The following is a 15,354-nucleotide window of genomic DNA, read 5'->3' as shown; positions in this document are numbered from 1 at the left end:
TGTGCTGACAACCTGTCTGATGTCTGGTTTGTTGTTACATTAGAGAACTGATTCCAGTTTCATATTGTAATTACATCTCTCACACAGAGTATTTGTTTTAGGAGTAATTAGTTGTCAGTATACATGAGGCAATTAGTACATTGCCTCAGGATGCCCATGTCAATCAGGTTGGCTGATGAATTGATGGGAAACTGTCCATCCATTATAGCAGGTTTTTACCATATGTACTATTAGAGAAGGGACTGGGCTAGTTTGACCAGTTTTTGTGCTAGGACTAACAAAGGTGCTTGTTCCATTGATGGCTATGGGTGGTAAGTGTGGCAACGCTGCTCAGTGCGCCAGTAGTGCAGTAGGGAAGCTTGGGAGGGTTCCACTGACAGATGTCTTGGGAAACATTGAGATGTTCTTCATCTCACATTGCTGTAGTCATAACTTGTGGGTAGTCCGCTGTCCTCGGTCAGCCCGAATACCAAAGTATTAGGCTGGCGTCGGTCATGGGCGCTCAGATCTGACGTCAGTGCGTCATGGTATTAAAGCGCATGACCGACGTCATATCCTCAGTCTTTTTTGCCGCATGGTCTGAAGCAGAAGCAGCGTTTGCAAGTGCCGTTCGGCGTTCTGAAATTTTCGTATTCTGAGTTTCAGACCGAAACCAAGTTGGGCTAAGTACCCCGTTGGGGAATATTTTTGTTTTTTCTTGCCTCAGTTAATTCCGGATGTCAGAAAAAGTGAATAATTGTATTTCTTGTGGGAAACAGATACCGCATAGGGATTACCACTCTCTCTGTATTCCTTGTTTGGGGCCTGAGCACGACGTAGTCGGGTGTCACTTTTGTGCTAGGTTTAATAAGCGCACCATTAAACGTAGGTTAGATTGCGCTAGGCTTGTCTTCGGTAAGCGGTGTAATTACAATATGCCGTCGGATCCTCCGATGCCCGCTACCGCTAAGAAGTGCAAGGAAAAATCGTTAAGGTCCAAGCAGGATGAGTCGTCCGTTCCGGACGCCGGTTCTTTAGAAACTACGGTGGAATCTGTAGATCCAGCCGAGGTTTCAACTGAGTCTCAGGGGGAGACGTTAATTTTGCAGAATGTGGCCTCTCAGGAGTCAGGTCAGGCTGAGGGGGCCTCTCAGGTTGCTGTACTCCCTTCTTTGCCTAAGGGAGTTAGGCCTTCTCCTTCTGTCTCTAAGGTACCTTCTAAGGGCAGGCCTGGTTTGCCTTCCTCAGGTGTCAGTCCTAGTTCTGCAGGTTCTGTGCCTAAAAAACACATGCTCAAAATGGCAGAAGATTTAATTTCCTTAATCAGGGGTTCTATGCCCCCTCCAGATAAGAGGCCTAGGGTGGAGCCAGAGGTAGAATGTTTGGAACAGGCTTCAGATTACTCAGAGTCTTCGGCTGAAGACACTCAGGATTTTCCTCCTTATTCTGATTCAGACGCAGAGGATTCCAGTCCTTCTGCTTCTCCTCCAGAGGATTTTTCTTTTTCAGAAACCCTGCATTCTATGAGGGAGCATTTTAAATGGGAAGGCCAGGATTTCGGATTCCCGAAAGAGGCATAGGGAATTTTGTTTTACCACAACATCAGCCCTTAGCTATACCTCCTGTTTTGGATGTTGTTCAGGATGTTTTCTCTGAGGCTTCCCTTAATCCAGATTCTTTGCCTCCTGCGCCAGTTAAACCAGATAGGTATTACAGAGTGCCTGAGGCTCATAAATATCTGTATAAGAGCCCGAGGGCTGACCCAGAAACTATTAGCCAGGGACCTAAGGGTGTCAGGGCTTCTGTTGTACAGAATCCAGTTCCTATGGATAAAGATTCTAGAGCTTTGGATAGGTGGGGTAAGAAAGTGTACACCTCTTCCACTCTAGCAATGAGGGCTTTGAATTGCCAGTTTCATATGTTGAAGTACCAGAATTTTCTCCTTACTCAGTTAAAATCTAAGGTAGATGCTTTGGCAGAGGGCATAGAGTGTAAGGAATTACAGGATTTGGTTCATGCCTCTGATCAGGTGGGTAAGCATTCTTTGCAGTGTGGTTTCGATGCTTTACAGGCTTCTTCCAGGGTGGCTGCCACTGGATCAGTTATTCGCAGGCACGCCTGGCTTTAGGATCAGAATTTGTCAGAGCATGTTAAAGCTAGAATTTTAGATGCTCCTTTACAGTCTGAAGTTTTGTTTGGTTTTCCTGTGGAGTCCTGTCTTAAAGAAAATGGAAGACAAGGCTAAGTCTATGCAGACTGTTAAAGATTTTTTGCAGGTGCAGCCCCCTAAGTTTAGCAGGAATTGGCCTACTAAGGGATGGGCTTACCCTTCTTCTGATTTACAATCTAGGGGCAGATCTAGGCGTGGTAGGGGTAGAGCTCAGAGTTCTTTCAGGCCTAGAACGTGGAGTTCCCCTGCACAATCTACAGGTGAGGGCAGGGGCCAGTCCTTTCGTAAACAGGCCCAATGACCTGCATCTTCAGCTGCCAGATCCCTCCTGTCTGGCAGCACCTTTGGGAGGAAAGTTGGCACTCTTCAAGCAAAATTGGCTTTTAGTCACCCAGGACAAATGGGTGTTGGACATTATAGACTGGGGCTACAAGTTTTATTTCCACACATTGCCTCCTTTCAAGGGCATGCCAGACGTTCCTCCTCAGCAAAGGGTAGAGGCTCACAAACAGATTTCTTTACTTCTTCAAATGGGGGCTATACAGCAGGTCCCTCTGTCAGAAGTGGGCCTAGGATTTTATTCTCGCCTGTTTCTTGTACCAAAGAAAGGAAACACTTGGAGGCCAATTTTGGATTTATCTATCCTCAACACATACCTGGACATTCCAAAATTCAAAATGTTGACGTTGCAAAAACTTCTGCCTCTGTTGGGCAAAGATCACTGGATGGTAACTCTGGATCTCAAAGAGGCTTATCTTCATGTTCCTATCAGGCCCAGTTGCAGGAGATACCTGCGTTTTCGGGCTGGGACTTTACATTATCAGTTCTCTGCATTGCCCTTTGGCTTATCTACTGCGCCCAGGGTGTTCACAAAGGTTCTGTCTCCGGTGATAGCCTTCTTAAGGTTAAGAGGGATACAAATTTATCCTTATTTGGACGATTGCCTGATTCTTGCTCAAGACAAAAACAAGCTTCTTCACCATCTACAGTATGTTATGGCAGTGTTAAGATGCCTAGGGTATTCTGTGAACGAAACAAAGTCCAGTCTAGTACCCTCTCAGGAAATGTGCTTTCTGGGTGTGAGACTGAATACAGCTTCCCAGATGGCCTTTTTGACCCTGGACAAACAAAGAAACCTTACACTTTACTTCCAACAATTGTCTCTACGGTCCAGGCTGACTGCAAGGACAGTCCTTCAAGCCTTGGGGTTCATGGCATCTTGTATTCTGGTGCTTCCCAATGCCAAACTGCATATGAGGAAGCTACAATGGTATCTCAAAAATGTATGGACGCAACACTGCCACGATCTGGACACTGTCATTCAGATAATACCTTGCATTCAAAAGGAATTTTTGTGGTGGGGTCAGGAATGTCACCTAAACAAGGGACTCTCTGTGACCCGACCAGAGGCGAGTCAGATCTTAACGACAGATGCCTCGGACAAGGCTTGGGGAGCTCACCTCAATGGAAAATGGGTTCAAGACACATGGCCTGCCAGACTTCAACATTTACATATCAACTTGAAGGAGATGTTAGCAGTCCAATTTGCATTGATGGCTTTCAAGGATCTACTTCACCCAGGACAAGTGTTGATTCAAACAGACAACACAACTGTCATGTGGTACATCAACAAGCAAGGGGGAACCCATTCGTACCCTCTTTGCTGGCAAGCTATGGTTTTGTGGGAGACTGCTCTCAGTTTGCACCTCACTCTTCAGGCAAGGTTTCTGCCAGGAGCACAGAACTCCGTAGCAGATGTTTTGAGCAGACAGATGGTGGATCCCCACGAGTGGAAATTGGATCCTCATGTATTTCGACAGTTGACAGTGATATGGGGGACTCCAGACATAGATCTGTTCGCTTCTCCACTAAATTTCCAGTTGCCAAAGTTTTGCACAAAGATGTTTCATCCAACAGCTTGGAAAGTGGATGCTCTATCATTCAGTTGGAGCAATCTTCACGTCTATGCCTTTCCTCCTCTGCCTCTCCTTCCCAAGGTGCTCTTGAAGGTCAGACAAGACAAGCCCTCCATGATTCTAATAGCTCCAGATTGGCCTCGACAGCACTGGTGCCCTCTGCTGAGGAGTTTAGTAAGGGAGCCTCCTTGGCCTTTGCCTTCAATTCCACACCTTTTGTCTCAGGCAGGCAATCATTTCCTCAATGTCAGGATTCAGTCCCTGCATCTAACAGCCTGGCATATTCCGTTCTAGAATCTGGAGGGTCGCAGCTTCCTCAACAAGTTTTGAATGTTATTTTGGAGGCCAGAAGGCCTAGTACAAGGAAAGTTTATGCAGATAAATGGAGGAGGTTTTTTATTTGGAGCAAAGCAAAGAGCTTTGATGTTTCCAGGCCTGATTTGAGTGTTTCTCTTCAATATCTTACGGAATTATTAGACAAGGGTTTGTCTTTCTCCTCTGTAAAAGTTCATGCTGCAGCCATTTCTGCTCAGTATGACTGTGACCCACCATTATTCTCTCATCCTTTGTTTAAGCAATTCCTTAGAGGGGCAAAGAACATAAGACCCCCGCGTAGAGCTCCTACTCCTTCCTGGGATCTCAATTTTGTGTTGGAAAAGCTTACTTTACCTCCTTTTGAACCGGCAGCTACGTCTGAGTTAAAGTTTTTGTCTTGGAAGACTGCTTTTTTGTTGGCCATTACGTCTGCTAGAAGGGTATCTGAATTACAGGCTCTAATGGCAGTTGAACCCTTCCTGATTTTTCATAAGGATAGGCTATCTCTGTGTACTAACCCTACTTTTATGCCTAAAGTGGTTTCAAATGTGGCCTTGAACCAATCTATTCATTTGCCTACTTTTTATGCTGATCCCCAAAATAAAGGGGAGAAAATTTTGCACACTTTGGATATTCACAGGCAGTTGCGTTATTATTTGAGCAGGACTAAAAGGTTCAGACAGTCTCAACAGTTGTTTGTTTCTTTTGCTTTGGCCTCTCAGGGGAAACCCGTTTCAAAACAAACTATTTCTAAGTGGATTGGCCATTGTATTGCTTTTTGTTATTCTCATCATGGTAAGGAGATTCCGGCTGGAATCAGACCTCATTCCACTAGGGCTACTGCCACTTCTACTGCTTTTTAAGGGGTGTAGCTACTAAAGATATTTTGGAGGCAGCTACTTGGAGTTCAGTGCACACTTTTTCTAAACATTACCATCTCCCTCTTTATTCCAAATCTAGGGCTGGATTTGCCACTGCAGTTTTACAGGGCATGTTAGCAGCTCCCAATGCTTTATGATTTTGCCAACCTCCCTTTACCTTTGCTTTGGGATTCTACCCACAAGTTATGACTGCAGCAATGTGAGATGAAGAACATAGTACAGTTTTGTACCTACCATAAATGTAGATGTTCGAAGATCCACATTGCTGCAGTCCAATTTACCCTCCCTCCTTCCCCTCTGTAGTTTGGAGTGGTTGTATGGTTTGGGTGGTAGAGGTTGTTTGTACATGGGTTTTGGAGGTTTTTCTATTTTTGGCTGTGGCCTTTCTTTTTAGGGCCTTCTGACATCTGGGGCAAGAAAAGACTGAGGATATGACGTCGGTCATGCGCTTCAATACCATGACGCACTGACGTCAGATCTGAGCGCCCATGACCGACGCCAGCCTAATACTTTGGTATTCGGGCCGACCGAGGACAGCGGACTACTATGACTGCAGCAATGTGGATCTTCGAACATCTACATTTATGGTAGGTACAAAACTGTACTTTTCAAGGTGTTTATATCTATACAGGGCACCCATAACCGCTGTTGTATGGTGCGCTGCATCGCGCAAATGCGAGGCTTAAATACAGGTGAAATTAAGACACTTTTAAGCTAATCTACCAATAGGAAAGCACACGATGAACCTTCCTCCAGCAATTCCCAACTCAGACAAGGCTGGATCCACACTCTTCTGCTACAAGGGTACAGGGGAGCTTTTCTTAATATAAGATGGTTGGTTTAGTGCTCAAGTGTATCAATAACAGGCTAGATTTAGCAGGTTTGACTCTAGTCTATTATATCTAGGTATCAGAACAGTGCCAATCAGGTGCAGAGAAGTCTAAAAAATACTTAGAGCCCTTTTGTGTGTTTCCCAGCTCAAGTAGACTAGGTAAACACCTACTGCCACCAGATGAACAATCGAATCCCTCCTAATGCAAAAGCACAGTAAAGGAGTGTCTGGGGTGAAATGCTACCACAGACAAACTTAAATGGTACAAATTGCTACTCAGACAAAGTTAAAGATATAGTTACAGCAGTGTACTTTAAACAGCTTATGAAAGTGTGGTTCTTCAATAAAAGTATTTTGCTTTGAATAAATAAGCCAAGAACCACTCAATTGTTCAGAATTTGTAAAGGCACTGAAAAACATGATAAGCCCTCCAGCCAATAAAACTGCATTCAGAAATCTCAAGTGTTTCTTCAACCTAAACAGACCAGGCTGCCTCCCAGTGCAATAGATAGAAAATCCACGGACCTCTTTTGTGTAAAACAATTGTTCACCAGAAATACACTACTTTATCCAACAACTAGCTAGATCAAGTAGAACAGACAATGGGAGGCAAAATGCACTTTTTCAGTGTAAGCTCAAGGAAAGGCAAATAAATAATTCAGAATATCAACAATAGTACAGTAAGGAAAGGCAAATAAATAATTTGGGATATCAACAGCAGTGTAGAAAGGGAGCTTATTAAGCTCAATTTACAGTAGGGGTTGGCAACTTAAAGTCACCAGGTTTAAAAAGCAAATCAGCAAAGAGGAGGCTGGGTGGGAAACACAACCGGGAATCACCAGCAGTGAATTAGTGAATGCAGGCTTCAAATCTTTTCACACAAAGACAAAAGCTCAAAATTTCACTGAATAATTAAGTAACACTCGAGACAATTTAACCAATAAAAAATTGCCATCAGCAAGAGGGAAAATTGTTTGCAGTCTGCTTAGGGTATAAAATACTTATGCAAACTCTTTCAGATAAAAATCCTAAATCTTGTAGACTTTCCTGCATATTTAGGAGCCATGTGTCACTCGTCCGGTCAGGATAAAACAGACGAATAGTCGTGGGTTCGGTTCAAGCAGCTTTATAACATACAAACACATCAGTAATGAAGCTTAGTAACTTAAACTTAAGTAAACTTATAAACAGACTGACTAACGCACTCATACATGTTAACACTGGCTGTTCACTCAAAATGGCACTGCTGCCTGTATGTGCTGTGTATTTATATGCATGTGCCCTCACTTTGAACAGCTTCTTAAACACACAACACACCATGCATATGTCCTCTCTTTGTTTCCTTGTGAATTGCTAATCAAAGCTCTCTTCCCAGTCTTTTCTAACCTCCTCTGATTAATATATATAGTTGTCATGCAGTATTCCAGTATATGCCATACTAATTATTCCTTTCTTAACAGCAGTTTTTGTTCTACATTCAGCTAAAAATTCTAACAGAACAGGTTTTTCACTTAGGATTCCCATATATCTTTCTCTTTACTTACACTGATATCAATCCCTGATAGAAAAGGCTATCTCAGCCTGCACTCCAAATGTCTTCTTGGCCTCTTCCCATTCAGTTACCTTTCCCTCTCTAGTTATTTACTCCCAATACTTTGATTCCTTTTCCAGTTTTCTCCAATAAATTCTAGCCCTCTCTTTCATATTCTCTGTACTCCTAATTGCAGTCATCCCTATCGGCAAAATTTCCTTTCCCCATTCTCATGATGACTTAGTTCTAGGAATACTTACTTGCCACTTTATGAATATAATATTCTGTATGGCTGTTGTTATTCTCCTTAAGGATTTGTATCCAAAATCTGGCTGTGCTTATTTCTTGAATTCCTCCCCCTCGTCATCATCATCACCATCTCTTTCCACTTTGAATTATAGCTTTCTGCTTATGTATATGAGCCTTAACTGTGTATCTCTAAAATATCCTTTCAAGTCAGGTAATCCTAAAACACCTTCTTCTGTTGCAAGGATCACGTTATCCCATTTGTCCCTTGCCCTCTTGCCTTCCCAGGCAAATTCCTTCAACTCTTCATTAATTACTGCCCACAACTTCATCTCTGATTGATACAAATATTTTCACTGCTTATATCTTGTTATCCATATCCATAAACAAGGGCATCCAGTTTCTCAGTTTTTGCATTGTCTTTTGTTTAGTCTCCTCCCACATCCTTAACTGCTATAACAGAATCCATTTTGATAAATACTCCTAAATATTTCATTTTATCATCTCCACATAGATATGGGTGTTGCTGGACCAATTCATGTGTGGGTATATAGTTTACAACTATAACCTTTGATGTTAAGTTGTCAATCTCGCCTTCATTCTTGCTGGATGGGTTCGGAGCCGACCTTCGGCTCCGACTCGGCCTATTCTAAAGCTCGAGAGCTATTTATACCGGTTCGAGGCTACCCTATATCCCATAATGCTAGGCGCTAACTACCCAGATCTCATTTGCCGCTTACAGCTGCGAGGTGCGTTTATTACCGACTCTTCAGGTTAGAAGTTTTAATTCAAAAATTTCTATCTTTTATTCAGGTTTTTTCCAAGGTTTAGTTAGCGACCATCCCATTAGCTTCCCTTCATAGCTAATCCCCCTTCCGGTCCCTTTTTGATCCCTTTTAAGCCCTTTTTAATCCCCTTAGTTATAAGGTTAGGCCTTTGGACCTATTTTGCCTTACTTGTCAGTTTAATTTTTGTGTGACTGACTTTACTGTTTAAAAGGGTGTCTGTGTGTGTGTGTGTGTGTGTATGTGTGTGTATAATTTTTTGTACTTAGGATGTCAAAAGACACCAGGGTCTCAGGCTTCAAGAAGTGTGACTCGTGCTGTCAGAAAATGTCGCTGACAGACGGTCACACTTCTTGTGTTTATTGCCTGGGCCCTCTGCACCTGCAGGACTCTTGTTCGGTCTGTCATGCGTTCAGCCCAAGAGTCCTGCAGGAACAAGTTAATTTTGAGGGGGTTGTTAAAGCCTGAAGGTTCCCCGACCAAGTCTTTGTCGGGGAAGCCTTCGAAGCCATCGGCTCCGAGCTCAGAGCCTTCGACTGGTGGTACTCGAACTGCTCTAACATCGGCTCCGGCTAGAGCTGATGTTTCCAAGACACAGTCTTCATCATCGGCTCCGGCTGGAGTCGATGTTCCTCAAATTCAGGCTTCTACATCAGTTCGAACCGGAGCCGATGATTCCGGGACTCAGTCGGCGCCGATAGTGGTGTCGGTGCCATCTGCTAGCTGTAAAAGGTCCAGATCTCCATCCTTGGAGTCTGTTCACTCTGCTCCAAGGTCTCCCTTACTCTTGGAGCGGAATCATCGAACCCATTCCTCCAGGTCTTCCAGGCTCTCGGACCACGACCTCGAGAGGGTGGTTAGTAGACTTCTTAAGTCTCAGGCACTAGCCCAAATGCTTCATAGCCCTTCTCAACAGACAGTGGCTATCCCCACTCCTTCTTCGATTCCTCCTCTGACTCTTCCTCTGAGTTCGGAGCTGGAGCTTGTGGGAGCCATGGCTGTCGACACGTTGGAGCCGATACCTCACCTTTCTGCTCCGTCGTCGGCTCCAGTCTATTCCATGGTCCCATCCTTGAAGGGATCCGGGCGCATGGACTTCCTCGTCGGCTCCGGGGGGGGGGCGAGTGGCATCGGACCCTTGTCCAACCCCATTCTCCCTCTCGGAGCTTTGGCGCTGGTAAGTTCGGCCCCGACATTGGCTTCGGAGCTGTCCCTCTCGGTGCCGGGAGGGGTCCTTATCTCTTCGGAGCGGGGACCTTCTACCCTGCCTGATAGGGGCGCTTTCGAAGTCATGAGGAGCGTGCTGGCCCCTGTGACTGCTCCACGGTCGGCTCCCTCAGCTCCTCCCTCTGTAGTACCTGCTGCGGTCTCTTCCCACCCTCTCATTCCTGACCGTAGAGATCCAACGCCTCAGGTTTCCCCATTGGGAATATCCACCTCTTCCGAGGTTTCCCCTGATCCGTCAGGGGAACCCCCTCGGAAGAGGAAATGTAAGAGGAAGCATGTGGACTCCCCTGAGTCCATTACATCGGATACCGACTTGGATGAGTCGGAAGGGTCCCCACGGTCCCCCTCTGAGGATGTCTCCTTTTCAGACATCCTTGAAATCCTGAAGCAGAGGGGGAACTGGTCTACCCTTAATCCTTCTGAGGACGAGTCAGTTTACCTAGAGGCTTTTGGCTCTCGCCCTTCCACCTCCTGGGTGTCTCCGCCCTTGGACCCCCTCATGGAAGTGGTGGCGCGGAAGGCGTGGACGGCCCCTGATATGATGGAACCTACCCCACGGAGGCCTTCCAAATTTATAACAGCCCCGTCGGACAAACAGTTTTTAGCCAAGGGTGTCCCGGTTGACGCCATGGTGGTGGCTGCAGCCACTAAGAAGGAACTGGCTGAGCCTTCAGTACCTGTCCATCCTCCTAACAAGGAGTCTAGGACTATGGATAGGTACGGCAAGCGGATGTTTTCTTCAGCGACCTTTGTCATGCGTTCGCTGAATTATCTGTGCCACTTCACCCGCCTTCAAAGAGACATGCTCAAAGAAGTGGGTAAGGTCTTACAGGATCCAACAGCTGCGGGGTCTCAAGACAAAATAAATTCCCAGCTGGCAACCCTGAATTCCATTGTCAACTCCTCCATGCGGCTTATTTCCTATGCGGCCGATGGGGCGAGTAGGGCTGCAGGCACAGGCGTTGCCTTAAGGCGTCACGCCTGGATGCGGCTTTGTAACTTTGCAGACCCCTTTAAGGCATCCTTCACTAACTCCCCCTTTGACGGTTCAGCTTTGTTCGGACCTCAGGTGAAGGATACTTTGACCCGATGCGAGCAAGAAGGCAAGACTCTCTCTGCCGTGGGAGTCCATTTTTCCACCCCATCTAGACCATACCCTAAGGGTCAAAAGGGTGGGAAGATGTGGTTCCGTAAACCACAAGAGGTCGCGCCTGACGCAAGAGTTCAGTTCCCCTCTAGAGGCAGGGGGGGGGGAACAATAACAGACGCCACCCTAGGGGCAGAGGAGGTCCGCAAAATCAGGGTAGCAGAGAGTCTCTTTCCGACAAACTCATTCAGCATCCCTGAGAAGCTGCCCGACTGTCCGCCTTCGGAGGCAGTCGGGGGAAGGTTATCACTGTACCCAGAAGCCTGGCTTTCACTCACCCAAGACAAATGGGTACAGTCGATCATATCCGAGGGTTACAAAATTCCCTTTATCCACACCCCAACTCAGCCAAAAGGACCCCTTCCAGAGTTCCACCCAGTCTAAGGGAGCAAGCAGTACTAGAAATATCAAAACTGCGAACAAAAAGAGCCATCCAGCCAGTCCCAGCAGACCAACAAGGATCCAGAATCTCCTCCAAGTTCTTTTTGGTACCAAAAAAGACAGGGGACTGGAGACCCATATTGGACCTCAGCAGACTAAACAGGTCTGTAAGAAGAACGAAGTTCCGGATGGTTACGCTACAGTCCATTCTACCCTTTCTGGGTCAGGACGATTGGATGTGCTCAGTAGACCTTCAGGATGCGTACTACCACATCAAGATGCACAGGTGCTCCAGGAGGTTTCCCTGCTTCTGGCCGGGAACCAGTCATTATCAGTTCAGAGCCCTGCCCTTTGGTCTCACTACATCCCCCCCGAGTGTTCACCAAATGCATGGCAGCGGTTACGGCTCATCTGAGATGTCAAGGATTCCAGGTGTTTCCATATCTAGACGACTGGCTCCTCACTGCCACCACCAGGCGTCAACTTTACCTCTCCAGAGATTACACCATTCATACTTGCAAAGGGCTAGGTATCTCCATAAATTTCGAAAAGTCTGCCTTGTCGCCTTGTCAGTCTATTACCTTCATAGGCACCACCTTGGACACAGTCTGGCTTTCCGCAAAACTAACCAAACAAAGAGTTCTAGATATTCGCAGACATGTTCACGTCCTTCTTCAGAACAACAAAATCCAAGCCAGGTTTGTCCTGAAGGTATTAGGTGTCATGGCGGCAGCCATTACTCTACTTCCCATAGCTCGTTTTCATATGCGGATCCTTCAATGGATGCTTTTTTCCCAGTGGTCCTTTCAACAACTTCCAATGTCACACAACATTTTAATAACCCTGTCTTGCAAGAAACACCTTTCTTGGTGGATGGTCTCCCCTCAAGTCCTTCAGGGCAGACCATTTGTTCCTTCTCCCCCGGTCGCCACAGTGACAACGGATGCCTCCCTGATCAGGTGGGGGAGCATTTTCAGGGCAGGACGGTCCAGGGCACATGGCAACATTTCGAGTGCCACCTGCACATAAATGTCTTGGAGATGAGAGCAGTACTTTTAGCGTTGCAAGCCCTTCAGGACTCTCTTCCCATCGGGACTATTGCAGTTCAGACAGACAATATTTCCGTAGTGTGGTACATCAACAAGTAGGGTGGAACCAAGTCCTATCCTTTGTGTTGAGAGGCTCTCAGACTTTGGCAGTGGGCGATCTCCTCTCAGCGGTTACTGATAGCAATGCACATCCCCGGGAAGTCCAACATCATAGCGGACAGGTTGAGCAGAGCCATTCTCATGCCACACGAGTGGTCTCTCAAACAAACAGTAGTGGAAGAAATTTTTCAGAGATGGGGTCGACCTTGCTGCGACCTTTTTGCAACACCTCAAAACAGCAAGTGCCACGACTTCTTCACTCTCTTCCCGGCCACCCCCCCCAGAGATGCTCTAGTCCACGATTGGCCCCGGGGACTTCTGTATGCCTTTCCCCCCTTTCCATTAATCACTCAATTGATTCAGAAAGCTACCGCCGTGAGAGCCACCATGATCCTCATTGCTCCTTACTGGTCTCGTCAGATACGGTTTCCGTTCCTGCATCGTTACCTCTTGGGGCAGCCCTGGCATCTGGACCCAGTGCCAGATCTCTTGACCCATCAGTCGGGACAGCTGCACCACTCCCTCCAATCACTAAACCTCGCAGCTTGGTTGCTCCAATTCCAACCCTAGCCAGGCTTCCCCTTATTTCCCATTCTGTGCGTGACATACTTATAGCTTCCCTAATGTCATCCACCAGGAGGATTTACGCCAGCAAGTGGAAACGTTCTTCCTTCTGGGCAGGAGCTAGAAATATAGATCATTTTACTGCCCCTATCCAATCAGTCCTAGACTTCCTAGCCAAATTGTTTCACTCAGTGTCTTCTTCCTCCACCATCAGAGTACAGTTAGCGGCTATTTCGAACTTTCATGCAGGCTTTTCGGACTCCAGTATCATGTCCCATAAGCTTTGTAAAACCTTTCTCAAAAGTATCTTTTTGCTTAAGCCCCCAATCAGGGACCCCCCCCCACCGCAGTGGGACTTAAATTTGGTTCTAACCTCCTTGATTCTTCCCCCCCTTTGAACCTGTGGCTTCCTGCTCCCTGAAATTGCTATCTTGGAAAACTCTCTTTCTGGTCGCCATAACATCTGCGAGAAGCGTATCAGAACTTCAGGCCCTTTGCATTCGTCCACCTTATCTAGTTTTCCATAAAGACAGAGTGTCCCTCAGGACTAATCCGTCCTTTTTACCCAAGGTTTCTTCTGAAGCGAACCTAAATCAGACTATCGATCTTCCAGTTTTCTTCCCCAACTACTCCAACAGAGCGGAACAAAAACTGCATTTTCTGGACGTTCATTATCAACTCCATTACTATTTGGATAGAACTAAGCAAGCTAGGAAATTTGAGCAGCTCTTCCTTTCTTATGCAGCAGGCAAGAAAGGCCTTCCAGTTTCCAAAGTAACCCTTTCTAGATGGCTGGCATCTGTGATCACTTTCATCTATCAGCTCAGACGCCAAAAGCTATCATCAAGGCCCAGGGCTCACTCAACCAGAGCATTAGCCACCTCAGTAGCTTTTCAGGCTAGATTACCAATAGATTCCATTTGTGCGGCAGCCACTTGGGCCTCTCCTCATACCTTTATCTCTCATTACAAATTAGACATGGCCTCCAGAAGCCGGGCTAATTTTGGTTCCACTGTTCTCAAGAGTCTGTTCCGATGAGCCACCCAGGGTGAAGCTGCTAGGGACGCGGTCCCATCCAGCAAGAATGGAGGCGAGATTGACAACTTAACATTGAGAAATTATGTACCTACCATAACGTTCCATGTTAGTTGTCTTCTTCTCGCCTTCTTTCTTGCGTCCCACCCCCCATCCCCCTAGCCTGGACAGACCTAAAGGATCCTTGGGGATCTTCTTCTTGCCTCAGTTTGACCCCTAGGCTATACCTTCTGGTAGCTATAGGTCTAGGTGACTTTCTAGTGAGATTCCTCTCCTCCTTTTGTTGGAGAGCTAAACTGCTATGGTTTTCAGCTATCAAATGAGATCTGGGTAGTTAGCGCCTAGCATTATGGGATATAGGGTAGCCTCAAGCCGGTATAAATAGCTCTCGAGCTTTAGTATAGGCCGAGTCAGAGCCGAAGGTCGGCTCCGAACCCATCCAGCAAGAAAGAAGGCGAGAAGAAGACAACTAACATGGAACATTATGGTAGGTACATAACTTCTCATTTATCTTCTTCAATTTTTTAACCTGAAAAGATTTGAAACTGTTTCAAAATGTTCCACAACACGGTGAGATGTCCTTTTGTGGTTTTTATCAGGTAGAAAATAATATCATCTGGAAATAAAGCCATTTTTTTTTTTTTATTATCATACCAAATGTAAACAAGAATTTCTGAGTCTCTTATTTTCTTTGCCAGTGGCTCTAAATATAAAGCAAATAAAAAAGGAGGAGGAGGACACCCTGCCTGGTTCCTCTCTTCAGACACAACTTGTCAGAAAGGAACCATTCCACTTTAATTATGTCAGCAGTCCCTCATATTTCCTCCTAATTAACCTTATTATTGTGTCAGGGAATGAAATTGCTTCTATTGCCTTATTCATAAAATTCCTGCTTACTCTGCCAAATGCTTTCTCTGCATCAAGACCCACCAACAGTAGCTGTATTTTCTTATACCCTGCTTTTACTATTGGATCATCTTTGTTCTACTAATGTCAAATATTTGCCTCCACTCCACAAAACCACATTGATCCATACCTGTCGATCATTTAGCTATTATAGACATAAACACTTTATAATCATATATTAAAATTTAAATGGGCCTATATGAAGCTGGGTCTGATGGGTCTTTACCGTCTTTCGGTATTAAAGCCACTACAGCTCCTTTTAAAATATTGTTAAACAAAACCTTCCAGACC

The 15,354-nt window shown here is 45.8% G+C and overlaps 1 protein-coding gene across 1 annotated transcript in view; it reads left to right on the top strand.

The window, feature by feature from the left end:
- LOC122816286 (nuclear receptor coactivator 7-like) overlaps positions 1 to 15,354 on the top strand; it is a 1,918,671-nt gene that overhangs the window by 1,365,040 nt on the left and 538,277 nt on the right. The window lies entirely within an intron of this gene.

The sequence above is a fragment of the Protopterus annectens genome, chromosome 1.part1, assembly GCF_019279795.1.
Source record: "Protopterus annectens isolate FY-2018-M chromosome 1.part1, PAN1.0, whole genome shotgun sequence".
Taxonomy (NCBI): domain Eukaryota; kingdom Metazoa; phylum Chordata; order Ceratodontiformes; family Protopteridae; genus Protopterus; species Protopterus annectens.
The sequence above is the reverse complement of the archived record's forward strand: the minus strand, read 5'-3'. Positions and strand labels throughout refer to the sequence as shown.